The sequence below is a fragment of the Eretmochelys imbricata genome, chromosome 1 (genome assembly GCF_965152235.1).
Source record: "Eretmochelys imbricata isolate rEreImb1 chromosome 1, rEreImb1.hap1, whole genome shotgun sequence".
Taxonomy (NCBI): Eukaryota; Metazoa; Chordata; order Testudines; family Cheloniidae; genus Eretmochelys; species Eretmochelys imbricata.
In genome coordinates, this window is record NC_135572.1 from 237,654,209 (window position 1) to 237,673,689 (window position 19,481).

A 19,481-nucleotide genomic window follows, 5' to 3' on the forward strand; every position below is an offset into this window, starting at 1 on the left:
GACATTTTTTAAAGTATGCATTTTCTGAGCACTTTGCCCTCAGGTAACGTATCTTCAGACGCGCGCCAAGGCAAGCTTTTATTTTACGTTAGCGGCGAGAGCATCGACAGCTCAGCACCTAGGACCGACACGTTGACCGCCTCACGCCCTCACCACTCGCCCACCCCCTCCCACTTTCAACTTGCTCTACCTCCCTCGCTCCGCTTCCTCAAATCCCTTCGCCGAGGAAGTGATTTTGATCGACAGTGGAGTGCGTCAATGGGATTCTCTTCTGCGCTGCCGGGAGGCGTGTTCACACGTAGCTTTCCTTGTCCAATCAGAAGCCCGCTCTGCAGCAGCCAATGGGGGCTTGCGGCTCGCGGGCTGGAGCAAGGGGGGTGGGCGGCAGTTGGTTCGGTTGGAGCCGAGCGAAGCAGGGAGCTTCCCGCCCGACCTCGAGTCGCCGCAGAGGAGACGAGGAGTCGCCGCTGCCGCCGCCGCCGTCGAAGGTGAGGGACGCGCCGCCGGGCGGGACTCGTACCCCGCTGCCGGGAGGGAAGGAGGTGGGGGCTGCGCAGCCCCGCCACCCTCTCCGGCTGGGTCATCCTGGAGGGGCGGGGCCCGGGCGGGCCGGTGAGCGCTCCCCCTCCCGCCCGGTTTCCATTGGGCGAGTGATGGGGCTGCAGGGGCAATCGCCGGCCCCGCCGCCGCCCAGTGACCCGGTATCACCTGGCGGCCGGGCTCGTGTGGGGAGCTCGGGGTGTGGGCCCCTGGGAGCGTCCTGCAGTCTCCAGGAAATAAAGGGCGTGTCCTGTGAGGAAGCCCCCAGGAATAGGTCCAGCCAAACGGGCAACCCGGGGCGGGGGGCACCCAGCCCCTCATCTCGATGGGGGGCGCAGCTTGTGCCGGGGTGGGGAGGTGCTGGAGGGCTAAGGAGCTGGGAGTTTAGCGGGGAGGTAGGTGGTGAATGGGGCAGCGGGGGAAGGGGCTGGGAGTTTGAGGTGGTGAATGGGGGCAGCGGGGGAAGGTGGTTCTATTGCTGCACGTTGTGTCTGCTTCTTTGACCCACTGGCTTGTTTCTGTTCAGCACGAGGGTGGCAGGGTCATTCCTCTCCCTGGCCCCCAATCTGGGGTAGCTGAGCTGAGGAAGGTGGAGCTTCCCTTGGGGAAGTTTGGGGAGGGCAGGGCGACAGGGGGGCCAGGAGAATGGCCCTGGGAAGGTTCTGATTCTGTACCAGGGAAGGTGAGAGCTGCTTGGTGAAGTTGAGTGAGCCATTTGGTAGGGAGGGGGGAGAACAGCCATAAAACTAAAGTGCTCTCTCCCTTGCTCCCCAAATCCTAAGACAATCTAATGCAGTATCTGGTTGTGATCCCTGCACTACCCAGACAGCCCACAAATAAAACAGTCAAGTGTGATTCTCCAGTGAGAGGAATTTGAGAGTGCGTGGTGTCTTCTGAATACCGGTAATGACACAACGAGGCTGTGCTGCCTTCTGTCACCACCCTCTTCCTCTATGCTCCTTTTCCTTTTTTCCAGGAAGAATCATCCTACACAGTGAAACATCTTTTGACTTTGTTGGAAGTGGGTTGAGCCCACTGAGACTGACTGGTATCTACAGTATCTGGCTGTATCTGTCTTTACCAGCCAGTTGGTTTAACTCTGGTTGAAGGTATTCAGAAGCTGGTATACCCAGTCTATACATGCCTCCTCTGCGGGCTTGTGCGCTCGCTTGCTCTCTCTCTTTCTCTCTAAGAGCAAAGGAGACCAGAGACTTGTGAAAGTGGCCCCACCTACTTGTTTACACAATTTAAAACACTCAGCTTTCTTGGTGGCCCACCATTCTGATTAAAATCAAGGACGATTAAAGTATTTTAAACTTAGGATGTAAATTCATTTAGCCTATAATTATTCCAATAAGTTTGATAAGTCTTTTTCCTCATAGCTTGGTAAACATGTCAGAGTGCTGTGTTAAATGTTCTTAATGTGCTCCTATCTACACCTGACTCCCATCTACAGACTAGTTGAAAGGTAGCTAATAAGGACTGTTTTCTCTTGTTCTCCATTGGAAAGTTTCCTTTGTGCTCGTTTGAACGTAAATCAGGGCTTGGCCAGCTACTGTGCAAGGTTATGCCAACTAAAATACAAGGCCAATAGTTCAAAAAAGTTATAACAGGTGTACTAATGTTTTGCTGATATTGAGCTGTTGATGAAGGTGGCAGTATTTGAGAAATGAGAGAAAATACTGTGATGACTTAGGTTGTCTGTTGGTCTCTTTATTAAACTAGTCTAATATAATTAAGACAATCTATGTAAAACCTTGGTTTTTTTGCTCTCTTTGGTGTGAACAAACATGACCGACTTAGTTTAATTTCTCATCTTTAAACTGAAATTATAAGGCAACATGCACATTGTACATTCAGCATATAGAGCATTCTTAATTATGTTTTTAAATATTAAGTTTGATGATTGGTTTATCTTCCATACCACACTTTATCACTGTCTGTCTAGAATTACTTATCAGACTTAAATGTATTCTCTTTTGAGACAAAAATCTATTATATGTTCTTCTAGTTATGACTAAACTAGCTTAAACAAGAGTGGGTGTTAGAACACACACACTTAAAAGTAAAGATTGCTTGGGGAATGCAGCTTCATACCAAAGGTCAAGCAGCAATACTTCAGAAATAAGACAGCATATACACACACATAGTTTGTGGTGAAGCAGGCTATTAATGGTTGACAGACACTTCAGACCTGTCTTGAAATAAAGTTTTGGTAGCATTCCTTTTCTCAGCTCGAGGCTCCTTCCTATCAAAAATGCATATGGCCTAAGGATCTATATCTGTGATGGCTAATGCTGAAATTAACAAATACAATTGTTTTAATTGTGTGGGTGGTGTTTGGTTAGTGATATATGTCCGTGTGGACATAGATGATGATAAAGCTTTTTATAGCCAAATGTGTTTGGGTATCTGGGAAGGCCTGTATAATTCATGAGTTGTCCAAGTAAGTGGCAATAGTACTCTCCAGCATTGTACTTCTCATTTTATTTTTTATTTTAGTCTTTAGTTTACTTCCACTCTGTAAGTACATTTATATAATGACTTTCAGTTTATGCTGTGTCATACAATGTAGGAATTTGTGCAATGGTCTTCCTGGAAAAATATTTGATCTGTGAATGTCTAGAAATAACTTTTTCAGGCAAATGTCTGAATGTAATACTTTTCCAAATTAGGGTGTCTCTGCTTGTTTTTTATACCAGTGGTTCTCAGGCTTGGGTTTATGGACCACTGTTCTCTTTTCATAAAATGAAATATTTTGAGAACCATGGTCAGATTTGGGAAGGTAGGCAGTCCTTGAGGAAGAGGCTTAATTACAAAGTGGTCCACAGAATGAAAGTATAGAAAATTCTAGATGTTGACATGATAATGCTGTCTTTTGTTAATGTAGAAGCTCTCAAGAAATCTGGCTAATAATGCAACAATTTCTTGTAGTTATCCGTGAGTATGTTTTTTTTTTTTTAAAAAAAAACAGTTTTCAGTCTCTTAGTTACTGGACTTGTACTTGGAAAAAGTAGTTTCAGATCGTGAGTGACTGACTCAGCTCAGGAAGGTTGTATGCAAAGATGTCCTTAAGTTACTTGTGTTCTCTTCTGATTCTGGGTTGTTGAAAATGGCACAAGGTGCCACTGACCCTAAATGTCATGTCTTCTGTGTTGGCCATTGAGAGGAGGTGACATAGAGCTTCATGGCGCCTCTGTCACCCAAAAATTGTCCTATGGTCAGGAGAGCTTACAGGGGCTAAGTAAAAGAGTAATTTTCTGCTGTTGGAATGCTAGAACTTTCTTTATGTATTTCAGGCTCTGGTCAGTTATTTCAGATGAATCTTTTGTGTAATAACTTTCTCAATTCCTAACTTTAGGTACGGGGTTGTTGTTTTTTTGTTTTTTGTCTTTTAAACTAAAGAACATTTCAGTGGTTTGATGCCTAGAATGCCCTCTGAGGTTGCATGAAATAAGTGGTCCTATTCAATATCTATTATTTTATCCTCTCACACTATCTGTCATTAATGTAATTTTTAAACTTGTCTTCCACTCTCATTAAATATACAGGTCACACTAGTGTATTATGTATTAGTGCAGTTTCAAGTGCACAGTAGGTTAGTTTCCAAGGATCAATATTATTTTCTGTACTCATTTTTTCAAGAGCTATTTATCTGGCTGCATTAAACTCCCAGATGTGTTGGGTAAAGGGAAACTTTGGTGCATTTACTTTGAAGGGTGCTCCTTTTCATTTGATTTATAGGCATACTGAGGAAAATGAGCAAACTTTCCTTGTCATACAGAAATTAATATGCTAAAAAGCTGTACTTAGCTGAAATGGTTTCACAGATACCAGTTATTTATTAGGTTTCATTTAATATTAAACTAGTTTTTCCATTCAAACAAATTATCAGTTTGGGGTTAACTTGAAATCATGAGGAATTTCTTTTTGGCACACGAAGGGGAACAGAACAGGAAATAGCAATACCGATGTACTTGTGTACTGAGATACAGCTAAACACTGAATCTGTTCAGGTGGAACTGTGTGATTTTAATACTGTGCTGAAATGTGTATGTTGTCTGGATGATTAGCTCATGAGGATTGATAAATGATTTTGATTGAAGTTGAACTTGAGAAGGCAGACAACCTACTGTGGGTATTCAGTGAAAAACAATGTTTAGAATCTGTTTCAGAGTAGCAGCCATGTTAGTCTATATTCACAAAAAGAAAAGGAGTACTTGTGGCACCTTAGAGACTAACAAATTTATTTGAGCATAAGCTTTCGTGAGCTACAGCTCACTTCATCGGATGCATTCAGTGGAAAATAGAGTGGGGAGATTTATATACATAGAGAACATGAAACAATGGGTGTTACCATACACACTGTAACAAGAGTGATCACCCTATACCGGAAACGTACTGACCGCTATTCCTACCTACATGCCTACAGCTTTCATTCATACCACACCACATGATCCATTGTCTACAGCCAAGCTCTACGATACAACCGCATTTGCTCCAACCCCTCAGACAGAGACAAACACCTACAAGATCTCTATCAAGTGTTCTTACAACTACAATACCCACTTGCTGAAGTGAAGAAACAGATTGACAGAGCCAGAAGAGTACTCAGAAGTCACCTACTACAGGACAGGCCCAACAAAGAAAATAACGCCACTAGTCATCACCTTCAGCCCCCAACTAAAACCTCTCCAACGCATCATCAAGGATCTACAACCTATCTTGAAGGACAACCCATCACTCTCACAGACTTTGGGAGACAGGCCAGTCCTTGCTTACAGACAGCCCCCCAACCTGAAGCAAATTCTCACCAGTAACCACACACCACACAACAGAACCTCTAACCCAGGAACCTATTCTTGCAACAAAGGCTGTTGCCAACTGTGTCCACATATCTATTCAGGAGACACCATCATAGGGCCTAATCACATCAGCCACACTATCAGAGGCTCATTCACCTGCACATCTACCAATGTGATATATGCCATCATGTGCCAGCAATGCCCCTCTGCTATGTACATTGGTCAAACTGGACAGTCTACGTAAAAGAATAAATGGACACAAATCAGACGTCAAGAATTATAACATTCAAAAACCAGTTGAACACTTCAGTCTCTTTGGTCACTCAGTTACAGACCTAAAAGTGGCAATTCTTCAACCAAAAAAACCTTCAAAAACAGACTCCAATGAGAAACTGCTGGATTGGAATTAATTTGCAAACTGGATACAATTAACTTAGGCTTGAATAGAGACTGGAAGTGGATGGGTCATTACACAAAGTAAAACTATTTCTCCTTGTTTGTTCCGCCCTCTACCCCCCACTGTTCCTCAGACGTTCTTGTCAGCTGCTGGAAATGGCCCACCTTGATCACTACAAAAGGCCCGTCGTCTCTTCCCCCCCCCCCCCCCCCCCCGCTCTCCTGTTGGTAATAGCTCACCTTAAGTGTTACAGTGTGTATGGTAACACCCATTGTTTCATGTTCTCTATGTATATAAATCTCCCCACTGTATTTTCCACTGAATGCACCCGATGAAGTGAGCTGTAGCTCACAAAAGCTTATGCTCAAATCAATTTGTTAGTCTTTAAGGTGCCACAAGTACTCCTTTTCTTTTTTAGGTTCTATGTTAGTAATGCAAAGATCACCATATCTTGAATCTCATTATTCTTTTCTCTGATATCCTCCAGGGAGACATGTTTGATGAGAGAAGGTTGGAGTAGAATCAGGACAGTAGGACAGAATTTCTGTGGTGTGTAAATGCAGAACCTCCCTTAGTGTGCACTTAAAATAATTTGAGCAATTCTGTCTGTTTGAGCTTTTGTCAGCTATTGCACATGGGCATTGTATAATATTGAGTGCACAGGATGTGTCAGTATTTGAGGAGGCACCCAACCCTTATTGATAAACAGGTATAGAAATAGGTATGGGTAAACATTCAACAGTAAAAAGTTGAGCTAGATCTGAGGAAAAAATAAAATACCTCTAAGGCTTTGTGATGATTATTGGTTCAACAGTTTAAATCATGCAAATATTTAAAAAATGCCCTGGCTCAGATACCACATTTGTGATCATGGTATAAATATTTTGACAGTGTTAGAAATCTGTATCTTGAAGAGTTTTTGGTTTTAGCTTAATGCAAGGCATTAACTCTTTCATGCTATTTATAGGGGACTGCTGGCAATTGAGAAAAGCATCTAAAGTCTCTTTGCTCTCTACGCAATAGTAAAAGGGGAAAGAAAGTACGGTAACCTAGTTTATTATTCACTACTTCAGGAATGGAGAGGAAGAGAGCAGATGGAATGGAAATAGCACATCAAAGCACAGTTCCAATCCTATTTTACATGTAACAGATCAGTGTTGAAACTAATTTCTCTTTTCAACACTCCTTAAGGGATATACTTGCAGATGCAGAACAAAGGAAAAACAGATTCCACAGGAATATGTGCAAGGTTCGTAGATAATCAGTGATATTGTAAACTCCTTTGGAAAACACATGTTTAAAATCTTCTGACAACAATCACTATCCATATACCTGGAAATCATTTTGGACTCTAACTGCAAAGTATAAGATGTCTACTCACCCTGAAATTGAATGAATGTGATGTTGTAATCTTCACTACAAAGTGATTTATTTGCAGTAACTTGATATTCATTGTGTCTATATCATCATGTCTTTGATGTGATGGCAGTAGCACAAGCATCTGACTTATTAATTTGATTGACTTGTTTCTTTGATGTACTATGTTAAACTTGGGTCTGCTGAGTAGCAGCATGCTGCACTGCTTTTTAACTGTTGTGCCAACTGCAGATAAGTATTTGCTAAGTTCCCAAAGGAATGACCACATTAACTGTAAAATCGGCAAAAAGTCCTGTGGGACCTTATAGACTAACAGACGTACTGGAGCATGAGCTTTCGTGGGTGAATACATCCGACGAAGTGGCTATTCACCCACGAAAGCTCATGCTCCAGTACGTCTGTTAGTCTATAAGGTGCCACAGGACTCTTTGCCGCTTTTACAGATGCAGATGGCTACCCCTCTGGAGCATTAACTGGTAACTCATGTCACAGCATGCTGCTTTTTGGAGGGCCATAGCAGAATATAGTCAATTCAACATGACCTCTGGGATCTGAAAATAACTTTTAACTGTTTGTACAGAGTGCCTTTCCAAGCATAGTTAGTATAGTCACTAGGCACATAGTGAGGTATGTGATTTTTGCATTGGTGTATGTGGTTAGTAACTTATGTCAGGAATAAATACAGCCACAATTTTACTCCTTTAAACTCACTCTTTTGTAGGCAATGAATTTATAGCTAACATAAAGGGGAGAGCAGACATCCCTGGCATAAAGAAAAGGAGTACTTGTGGCACCTTAGAGACTGGTCTTCTGCAATTTCCACAGTATGCATCCGATGAAGTGAGCTGTAGCTCACGAAAGCTTATGCTCAAATAAATTGGTTAGTCTCTAAGGTGCCACAAGTACTCCTTTTCTTTTTGCGAATACAGACTAACACGGCTGTTACTCTGATCCCTGGCATATTAATTCTAAAGGGGAAATTTAGGGTACAAATGTCAGCTTGTGATAAAAGGAGCCATAGGACAAATGAATTTGATGAAAACCAAAGAGATGCCTGTATTATGCCTCCAGTGTTCTCTCCTAATGGGAGTCTTCTTGGCAATCTGACAAATATCTAGGTCACTGCTGAACGCAATAACACTGTTCTTGTCAGGAGATGTAAGAAATCCATCAAATAGGTATAGATAGGCTAAGGCACTTTTGCCTGTCTTTATGGATCCATGTGAATATTGTTTAAAATGAATACAGAAAATAAACTACCTAAATATCATGTTGCCATTCTCAGTCCTTGAATCATCTTTAAGTGTTGTCTTCAGAGTCTTAGGGGCTGGAAAGAGGACCCAAGTGGTTCTAAACAAAAGCTTCAAGGGGTTATTTTTAGCTGTGTTTACATTATCTAATTCTAATTTAAACTATAGCAAATTGCATTTAACCCTGAAATGGCAGCTGCACCAAGTTGACAGTGGGGTAATCTTTGGGGTGAATGTTCCTTGGTGGAATTATCTTTCAAGATACTTATCTCATTCCATGCTGAGATGGCACTCTTGTTCCACAGTAGTAGAAACCAGTTGTTTTGGCTGTAGGGACAGAGGGTGGATCCCGTTTACTTTACACAAGACCTTCTGTTTAATCCTTGTGTATTAAGAAAATATTTTGAGAACATGGTCAGTTTTGTGGCATTTAAACACACATGCATACATTGCCAAATGGAAAAAAAAAATCAAGCAGTTAACTGCAGTTTCAGCAGTTTAACCTTCTAGAATGTGAGAGATATGGAATATGTCTGCAGCTGAAGACCCTTCTGGCCAAAGCAGTTAGCTAATATTCCCCACTTTGCCCAGGTAGTTTCCATTAGGAGGGGTTCTAAAACTGGCGGTTGGGACACCTCAGGGGGTTGCAAGGTTATTACATGGGGGGTCATGAGCTGTAAGCCTTCACCCCAAACTCCGCTTTGCCTCCAGCGCTTATAATGGTGTTAAATATATTTTAAAGTATTTTTAATTTATAAGGGGGGGGTCGCACTTAGAGGCTTGCTATGTGAAAAGGGTCACCAGTGCAAAAGTTTGAGAACAACTGCGTTAGTATAACAAATTGATGAGTTGGGTATATTCTTTGGTGCAATTCTGTTTGTTTGCAAAAAAAGGAAACAAAATCCTGTTTCTCCTAACAGTAGAAACAAACAGCAGGCAGTTTCCTTGCTCACAATTTCCAAGTTTGCCTCTCCAGTGAGTTCTTTGCCCCGAGGAACTCTGTTTCGCTGTTTCTCTCACTTTCAGCTGGCTTTCTTGGCTGTTTTGAAAGCTGTGTGAGAGAGAGAGAAGCAAACAGTCCCTTATTCCCTGTATTTGTAATCAAGGAACCTCTTGGCTCACATGCCTCTGCTTCTGATCAGGCCTTGCCATGTGGCCCATTGCTTTGGATGGTGGCTTCTGTTACCAGCTACAGCTGTGTAAAAGGAGCTTAATTGGTCCTTCTGCTTCACCTGAAAGATGGCTGTTTGGCACTCCCATCAGCTTTAACCAGGTCTGTGACTATCTGTAGATGAGACCAGCCGTTAACACCTTCCAGCATGAGAATATGTTAGAGGCTGCAGATAATGTTCTCTACCAATAGGGTTAGAAGAGTGGACATCTCTTGCAGAGCAGAAACCATAAATGATCTTGTCACCTAGAATTTTTTTTTAAGAAAATGAAAGACTTAGATTTGAGTTTGAAATTAACTTTGAAAATTCACGAAGAACAACTTTCAGTCTGATGGGCTATGTAAATATTCAATATTAAGTATGTACTCCAGATGTCTTACTAGACCCCAAAATAATTGCTTTCTGAATTTTTCTGAAAGATGGTTATGGTGTAGCAAGGAGAAGTTTCATATACTGTATGCCTCGTACCTATCATAGCTCACTTTTGGGAATAAGTGTCCAAAAGAATGGACTGTCAGTGAAGATTGAGATAAATGATCTTTTGTTAATGAAAAAAACTAATCCTTTCTGTTGTACATTAAGTTGTAAATATGATTCCAAAGAATTATGCTGCCAGTACCACTGGTCCCCTCCTCTCCCCCACCCCCCAACCCCAACTAATTAATTGAATGCAAAACTACACCAGGAATGGAATGTTAGTGTTCTGCTAAATGAATTAAGGTTAAATGAAGCTATCCAATTTCTACACAAATAAAATGAGCACTCGTGATGTAATGTGGAAGTCTTTTTCTGGAGCTGTGTGACAACTAGCTGAAGTGTAGTCCAACGCCTGTTATCTGCAGGATCCAATTGTATGGGCTAATGTAGTGGAAACTTGGAATGAGTTTTTTATTTGTTCCCTTTCCTCCTCTTCTATTTTTTCCTTCTTGCTGTTTTATAGTTTCAAATATATCTGAAACATCCACCTGAGGGTATGTCTCTTACCTAATATCTGTCCTCTTGTATAGTGCTATTTGTAGACAGGCATTGACATTTTGTAGAAGTGCCTACTGATGTCATTTTATACATGTAATCTTTGACTCTTGCTTTTGTTTAATTTAAAAGGATAAATAACTTGAATTATCCAATTGCACACAGTATAAATGCCAACAGTACATTGCGTTGTAAGATTAGTTAAATATTAGGGTGCCTAGAGCTTTTGTATAAGTGTTTATTTAAATCTTAATAAATAAAAGCTTTTATACCAAATGCTGCTGAGGACATATCAGACAGAGTGGTAAAGATTGCATAAATACAGTAGAGACACTCATAGCTGAATTCCATTGTTCTTCCACAACTCATGTTATGGGAATTGCATTCTTAAAGGGATGATGTATAGGCGCACTTGCTTTAAGTTTTGAATTATCATACATTTATTGGGTCTTCACTGAATTTAAATGCATAGCACCATATAACAGGTTAAAAGTTGTTAACTCTGTACTATAAACTAAAGGGATGCTGAAAATAGTTCAGATCCAAAACTCACAAAACTGAAGGCATGCAAAACCTCTTGTACTCATGGAACCCCAGTATTGTGCTAATGCATGAGAACCGGAACTGACAAGTGATTCTCTTCTCCCCCCCCCCCCCGAGCTGAATGAAATTCAAAGTATAAAGGAAAAAAGCCTCAAACAGTTTACAGCTAAAGATTTTTAGAAATAAAGAGCTGTGTGCATGAATGTGTTTACTGCTAAGTATTCTTGTCTTATGTATGTTACAAATGCTATGTATTAAACAAGTAAACACTAAACAATCTATGAAGGCACCCTAGCAGCTGCACAGGTAAAATTGCACTGAGATTTCAGTTAATGCCAGATTAAAATTCTTCTATTTTCCTCTTTTTAATCATTAACAGTTGGAGACTATATTCAAGCCTACCAGTGCAAAGGACAGTTCTTCTTTGAGCACTGGTCCCTATGCATATTGCACACACAGATATGGATGCAGCTGAGACTGGAGATTTGTAGCAAGTAGTGTCTGTTGATCTGTGCCTACCCAGTTGCCATTCTCGTCCTTTGAACTGAGGGCATAAATGATGGTGTGGGCCAGTGCCTTTCCAGTTTCTTCTTACCACCGCGTGGTTTGAGTTGAAATCCCATGACTCCTTTACAATCCTCCTCTGTTACAGAAACTGTAAATATACATAGTTTTTAGTAAGATTAGATTTAGTGTTTTTTGTATAGATAATATAGTTGTCTAGTTCCTTCCTGCCTTGGGAAGATTCTCTCCACAAAGAAAGGCTATACCCAGATTCCTGGGGTTTAAGAGTGGTATATCCTGCCCTTGCTCCTGCTCTATCATTGATGAACACCAGTATTGTCTTGGGGAGGCTCACCGTTGCTGCCAATTTCAACATATGCCGTTGCTTCCTTCCCTGAATCTGTGAAGGATAAGAGCTCCATGTATAGAAACACTCTGTGGAGACAAGGCCATGAGACCCCAGTTAGACCCAGTGTAACGATGCTGGTTCTGGTGGGACCCAACAGAGTGCCAATTCAGGACAAATTGCTTACAGCACAGCAGTTACAGCCCAAGGCTGGAGTTCCTTTACTAATTAAGGCAAACCAAACCAGCCAGACAGAGGAAGACTTTGGTTTTACCCCACTGGCTAACCATAAGTCACACGAGCAATTCCCTTAGACGCTCCAGTTTCCCAGAATCATCACCAGTGCCACTCGTTATGGGGACAAATGGTTATGAAAACCAATGCCTCAGTAAAAAAGAAAAGGTTCTCTCGATCCCAAAGGACCAAGCCTCAGACCCAGGTCAGTATAACAAATCAGATCTTGCCTATAAATCACACTGTTGCCAATCCTTTAGAATCTAAAGGTTTATTCATAAAAGGAAAAAGATACAGATGAGCGCTAGAATTGGTTAAATGGAATCAATTACATACAGTAATTGGATAAAGAAAAGAAATACTAGTGGCACCTTAGAGACTAACCAGTTTATTTGAGCATAAGCTTTCGTGAGCTCATGAAAGCTTATGCTCAAATAAATTGGTTAGTTTCTAAGATGCCACTAATACTCCTTTTCTTTTTGCGAATACAGACTAACACGGCTGCTACTCTGAAACCAGTAATGTCATAGTTCTTGGTTCAGGCTTGTAGCAGTGATAGAATAAACTGCAGGTTCAAATCAAGTCTGGAGTACATCCACTGCTGGGATGGGTCATTCAGTCCTTTGTTCAAAGCTTCAGTTTGTAGCAAAGTCCCTCCAGAGGTCAGAAGCAGGATTGAAGACCAGATGGAGATGGGGTATCAGCCTTTTACAGTCTCTTGCCATATGGTCTTTGCTTTTTGTCCCAAGGACATGCTATCCAGCACATGGCATAGAAAAATCTTAGAGTTCTGTCCATAGGCAGGTCCCTGCATATCTTGCTGAATCACAAGGTGTCTCTGCCTTCTCTCAATGGGTCAGTTGTACAGCTGATGGTTCTTAATGGGCCATCAAGCAGGCTAGGCAGAGCTGACACCAACTTGTCTGGGATGTCACCCAGAAACATAGCATAAGTTTGAAGTTATGAATATTGGCTCTATACTGTCTGTATTTCAACTACTAAAATGATACACATATACAGGTAACATAATTATAACCAGCCAATCATAACCTTCCCATAGACACCTCACATGACAACCTTTGTACAATATTTGCTGCAAATATATAACAGTGATCTATATGATTACAGATTCTGTCAATAACGTCATACCCAGGCTGAGGAGACTGTCCTCATGCAGCAACCTCAGATACTGAGCAGTGTTTCTCTCTGAGCACGAGCTCTGGAGAAGAGATCAAAACCATGAAGTCTCAGAAACCCTCTCAGAAGAGTATGGAATATAAATATAAGGACAGATCACCATTCAGATCTGCCTCTAAGGGCATGGTTACACTTGCAGATGAAGAGCGCTTTGAGTGAAACCTGCCTTCAGAGAGCTCAGTAGGGAAAGCGCTGCAGTCTGTCCACACTGACAGCTGCAAGCGCACTGGTGTGGCCACATTTGCAGCACTTGCAGTGGCATTGGGAGCAGTGCATTATGGGCAGCTGTCCCACAGAGCACCTCTTCCCATTCTGGTGCTGTGGCTTGTGGGAAGGGGGCGGTGGGGGTGGGGCATTCTAGGTCCTGTCCCAACACCCAGTGATGCATCGGTTCACATCCCAGCAATCCCTGTGCTTCCGCCCACATTTGCCGCCATGTTTCAATGTTTTTTGTACTGTGCGCTCTGTCTTCCCTTTTGGTGTGTGGGAATGGAGCCCGAACTGCTGAGGAGTATGCTGACGAGTTTCGCCAGCATGTCACGTTTGGCAGTCGAGTTATTCCTTATGGTCCAAAGTGACAGTGAGGGCTCCGATGATATCGACTCGAGTAACGCATATGAGGCTCATGGACATGCTCACCACCGTGGAACACCGCTTTTGGGGTTGGGAAACAAGCACTTAGTGGTGGGATCACATCGTCATGCAAGTCTGGGATGAGGAGCAGTGGCTGCAGAACTTTCGGATGAGAAAAGCCACTTGCATGGGACTGTGTGAGGAGCGTGCCCCCTCCCTGCAGCGCAAGGATACGAGATTGAGAGCTGCCCTGACGGTGGAGAAGCGGGTGGCTATTGCAATCTGAAAGCTGGCAACTCCAGACAGCTACCGATCGGTTGCTAACCAGTTTAGAGTGGGAAAGTTGACCGTTGGAATTGTGTTGATGTAAGTTTGTAGGGCCATTAATCGCATACTGCTCAGAAGAACTGTGACTCTGGGTAATGTGCATGACATTGTGGCTGGCTTTGCACAAATGGGTTTCCCGAACTGCGGAGGGGCGATAGATAGCGCACACATTCCAATTCTGGCACAAGCCCATCTAGCCTCAGAGTATGTTAATTGGAAGGGGTATTTCTCTATGGTTCTCCAGGTGCTTGTGGATCACTGTGGGCACTTCATTGACATTAACGCAGGCTGGCCTGCGAGGGGCATGACGTACGCATCTTTTGGAACACTGGTCTGTTCAGGAAGCTGCAAGCGGGAATTTTTTTCCCAGACTAGAAGATCACTGTAGGGGAAGTCTGAATGCCCATTGTGATCTTTGGAGACCCCGCTTACCCTTCAGTGCCGTGGCTCATGAAACCTACACAGGGAGCCTTGACAGCAGCAAGGAGAGATTCAACAACAGGCTGAGCTGGTGCAGAATGACTCCGAGTGTGCTTTTGGCCATTTAAAGGGCCGCTGGCGCTCTGTGTATGGGAAGCTGGCCCTGGCCGATGACTGCATCCCCGCAGTTATATCCACGTGCTGTACCCTCCATAACGTTTGTGAAGGGAAGGGTGAATGATTCTCTCAGGCAAGGAACTCGGCGGTTCAACACCTGGAGGCTGAATTTGTACAGTCAGAGAACAGGGCTATTAGAGGGGCCCAGCGTGGGGCTGCAAGGATTAGGGATGCCTTGAGGGAGCAATTTGAGGCTGAAAGCCACTAGTAATATCTGGTGCCCTGCACGGGAGTGAAGTGCAGTGGTTCCAATGTTAGTAGGAATCTGTGTTTGCTTTGCTGACTTGCAGTGCCTGTTGCTTTCCTGGGCTAGGGTTTTTTTTATATTTTTGCATAAAGAATGTTTTCAAAGCCAAAAAATCCATTTATTGAAAAGAAACACAACTGCTTGGGAAACAGAAGGGGCAAGGGGGTGGGGTGGGGAACGGTACAATCACAGATTTGCGTATGTCCTGTTATCATACTCAGCCTTCTTGTCTGGAGTGCTGTGCAATGAGTGCTGAACTTCAGGATGGCTATACTGCATGGTGATGGGGGTTGTGTGCAGGGGTAAGGGTCGTAGTTTTCAAGGCTGGGTGGTGAAGCTACAGGTGTTGGAGGCAGCTGGTGGTAGTAAGAACCCGGATGTTGGGGAAAGTGGGTTGGAGGTGACATGAGGGCACAAGGGAAAGAGTTCTGGGACAAGGGCTGTATGGGGGGGTCGGGCATGGTAGTGCTCTGCTTGCATGGCTACGAGTGCCTGGATCGAGTCCGCTTGGCGTTCCGTTATGCTTATCAGCTGATCCGTGCTTTGCTGACGAAGCACCGCGCTTTTGTGCCGGCGCTCCTCATTCAGCTGGCGGATCCTTCTTTCACTGTCCCGCCACTCCTGCGCTTTTTGATTTTTCATTACTTGAATGCTGCGTTACTTCATGCAACATATCTTCCTTGCTTCTACGTGGCCTCTTTCTGATTCTTTGGGGTCTTTCGGCCAGTGATAACATGGGCGGCTGAGATCTCAAGGTTGCATCTGTAAAGGCAAATGCAACACTTAACAGAGGCAGCATTGTTCACGTCAGTCAGAGCAAGGATTCCCCCTAACTTAAGGACAAGCAGTCTACACAATAGCATAATTTTCCCATCCCAAAGTGAGCGCACATAACCCACGGGAGCCCCAAAATGGTGAGTAAGCACAGGGTCAAGTGTGACTGATTGTTTCACGGCTGTATTGTCCTCTGGGTTTATGTGCCTTGGGGAGAGCCAACAGCAGCAGGGGGCCCCTATACTGAACACTGGTCCCCACATTTTCCACAGGAGTTCATCCTGGAAGATATCTTCTTGCTGAGGGTAAAGTAGGAAGCAAGAAAGGGTCTTCTGCTGCCATGCGGCTTCTGCCCTGTGTGCAGCAATGGTCCGCCCTGCCCCTCACAGCACAGTGGTGCGGACAAGTTAGCCTTAGTGAGACAGGGACCACAGTGGCTCTCCCGAGAAACCTGCGCAAGCTCATTGTCCAAGTTCTGGGTGAGACCTTTGAAGAGATCACTGAGGCAGATTACCGTGATGTGAGAGAGCACATCAGTGCCCTATTCTGCGTTCTAGGCATTCATGCGGCCCTAACCCCAAGAGCCCGCACCAAATAACTTCCTTCGCAAAATAAAAGCCGCTTACTGGGAACCTTCTCTGGTGTTTGTCCTTCCCCAAGCACCGGCTGCCACGACTGGCTACCTTCCTCCTGGCTTGAGAGCAGCTCGGGATTCTGGGGTGTCTTCCTCCGCCTCGGGTACCTCGCTCCCTCTTTGCTGCTGCTCCTCTTCCTGCCTTTGCCTTGTTGAACTGGGCTCTGAAGTGTCCATGGTGGTACTCGGAGTGGAGGTGGGGTCGTCCCAACTATCGAGTCCAGCTCTTTGTAGAAATGGCAGGTCGCAGGGGCAGCACCAGAGCAACTGTTTACCTCACGGGCTTTATGGTAGGCATTCCGCAGCTCCTTCACTTTAATCCTGCACTGCAGTGCGTCCCGGTCATGGTCCCTTTCCATCATGTCCCATGATATGGAATCATAGAATATCAGGGTTGGAAGGGACCTCAGGAGGTCATCTAGTCCAACCCCCTGCTCAAAAGCAGGACCAATCCCCAACTAAATCATCCCAGCCAGGGCTTTGTCAAGCCTGACCTTAAAAACTTCTAAGGAAGGAGATTCCACCGCCTCCCTAGGCAACGCATTCCAGTGTTTCACCACCCTCCTAGTGAAAAAGTTTTTCCTAATATCCAACCTAAACCTCCCCCACTGCAACTTGAGACCATTACTCCTTGTCCTGTCCTCTTCCACCACTGAGAATAGTCTAGAACCATCCTCTCTGGAACTACCTCTCAGGTAGTTGAAAGCAGCTATCAAATCCCCCCTCATTCTTCTCCTCTGCAGACTAAACAATCCCAGTTCCCTCAGCCTCTCCTCATAAGTCATGTGTTCCAGACCCCTAATCATTTTTGTTGCCCTTCGCTGGACTCTCTCCGATTTATCCATATCCTTCTTGTAGTGTGGGGCCCAAAACTGGACACAGTACTCCAGATGAATACAGGGGGACAATCACATCCCTCGATCTGCTCGCTATACCCCTACTTATACATCCCAAAATGCCATTGGCCTTCTTGGCAACAAGGGCACACTGCTGACTCATATCCAGCTTCTCGTCCACTGTCACCCCTAGGTCCTTTTCCGCAGAACTGCTGCCTAGCCATTCGGTCCCTAGTCTGTAGCTGTGCATTGGGTTCTTCCGTCCTAAGTGCAGGACCCTGCACTCATCCTTATTGAACCTCATCAGATTTCTTTTGGCCCAATCCTCCAATTTGTCTAGGTCCCTCTGTATCCTATCCCTGCCCTCCAGCGTATCTACCACTCCTCCCAGTTTAGTATCATCCGCAAATTTGCTGAGAGTGCAATCCACACCATCCTCCAGATCATTTATGAAGATATTGAACAAAACCGGCCAGGGGACCGACACCTGGGGCACTCCACTTGACACCGGCTGCCAACTAGACATGGAGCCATTGATCACTACCCGTTGAGCCCGACAATCTAGCCAACTTTCTACCCAACTTATAGTGCATTCATCCAGCCCATACTTCTTTAACTTGTTGACAAGAATACTGTGGGAGACCGTGTCAAAAGCTTTGCTAAAGTCAAGAATCAATACATCCACTGCTTTCCCTTCATCCACAGAACCAGTAATCTCATCATAGAAGGCGATTAGATTAGTCTGCCCAAAGGTATCGAGCACAGCTGGGACTGGACAGCTTCCTCCCCCCAAACACTGATGAGGTCCAGCACCTTGCCATTGCTTCATACTGGGGATCGCTTGGCGCGTGGAGGCAAGGTCACCTGGAAAGATTCGCTAAGAGCACTCCACGCCTGGCTGAGCAAACAGGAAGGGGATTTTCAAAATTCCCAGAGAATTTAAAGGGTGGTCTGATGGTTGGTCACCTGAGGGCAGGGCAGTAGAGTTCAAAATGATGACCAGAGTGGCTAGAACAAGCATTGCTCTAGTGGGGGCGCACAAAATGTTATTCTGCTTGCCAAGGTGGAGTACTAGGAGCGCTCTAGCCGCGGAGTCAGAGCGCTCTATGTGCCTTGCCAGTGTGGACGGGTAGTGAGCTAGTGTGCCTGGGACTCCTTTAATGCGCTCTAAGTCGTAAGTGTAACCAAACCCGCAGAAACAGAAGACAAACCAACTCCCAAGCCAGGTGTCAACAAAGTCAAGTGGATTATCACCTAGTTAAATGGCCATCCTTTTTCAGGAAGAAGGGTGCAAGCAAGAACTTTACATACTGATAATAGAACTACAGGCGAGGGGTGTTTACGCACCCTCCTCCCCCACTGTGTAAACAGACTGGCTGTTGCCCGAACCCCAGCTGGAGATAATCTTTAAAGAGGGGAGAATGGTGTAAGAATAGAGAACACACACAACACAGACTACCTCTCTCCTCCATACTGTACCTTTCTACTCAACTCCTCTCTGCTCAGGGTAGCAACAATGCCTAAAGAGACACTGAACTGGGGGAGGGGTCCTGTCCTGAAGGCTTTCAACTAGTAAAGGCTGCAAAGAGCAAGTGGTGAGAAACCTTCTGCGCTGAATCCATTTAGCTTGCTAAATTAGGTATTAGTTTGCATTTTATCTTATTTTCTTTGTGACCAATTCTGACTTCTATGCCTCATTACTCGTAATAATTTTATATTTCTATAGTTAATACACTGGTTTAGGTAAAATAAAACGAATTTATTTGGATTGAAGTGTTTAAGAACCACCACTTGTGACAACAAGGTATGTGCATATCGTTTTCCATTGATGAAGTGACAGACTTCATATGAGCTTGCCTTGTCAAGTAGAGAGCTGGGCAGTACAAGATGCACATTTCTGGGGGAAGGCCTGGGACTGGGAGTTGGTTGGTGTTGCCCTACATATAATTCGTGAATGGCTGGCCAGAGCGTTCATGTAATTCAGTTGGGAATGATTTTGCATGCTAGAGGCTGTGTGTGAACTGACAAAGAGTGGTTCTCACAGCAAAGCAGTGTAAAAGGCACCCCACATTAGAGAATTGAGGGGACAACTGTTCAACAGTTCAGATTGTACCTTGGGGAATGTCACAACCTTATCCATAATCCCCTCTTCTATG

The 19,481-nt window shown here is 44.2% G+C and overlaps 1 protein-coding gene across 3 annotated transcripts in view; it reads left to right on the plus strand.

Annotated features, from left to right (window-relative positions):
- The first annotated feature begins 243 nt into the window (after positions 1-243).
- Positions 244-19,481, plus strand: part of PACSIN2 (protein kinase C and casein kinase substrate in neurons 2) — a 120,629-nt gene continuing 101,391 nt past the window's right edge. For 2 of the 3 annotated variants that reach the window (XM_077825926.1, XM_077825916.1), the window contains exon 1: positions 247-488. The gene's annotated coding sequence lies outside the window, so the exon portion shown is untranslated. Of the gene's footprint in view, positions 489-19,481 lie in introns of all 3 variants that reach the window. The other variant, XM_077825944.1, reaches the window with a different exon arrangement.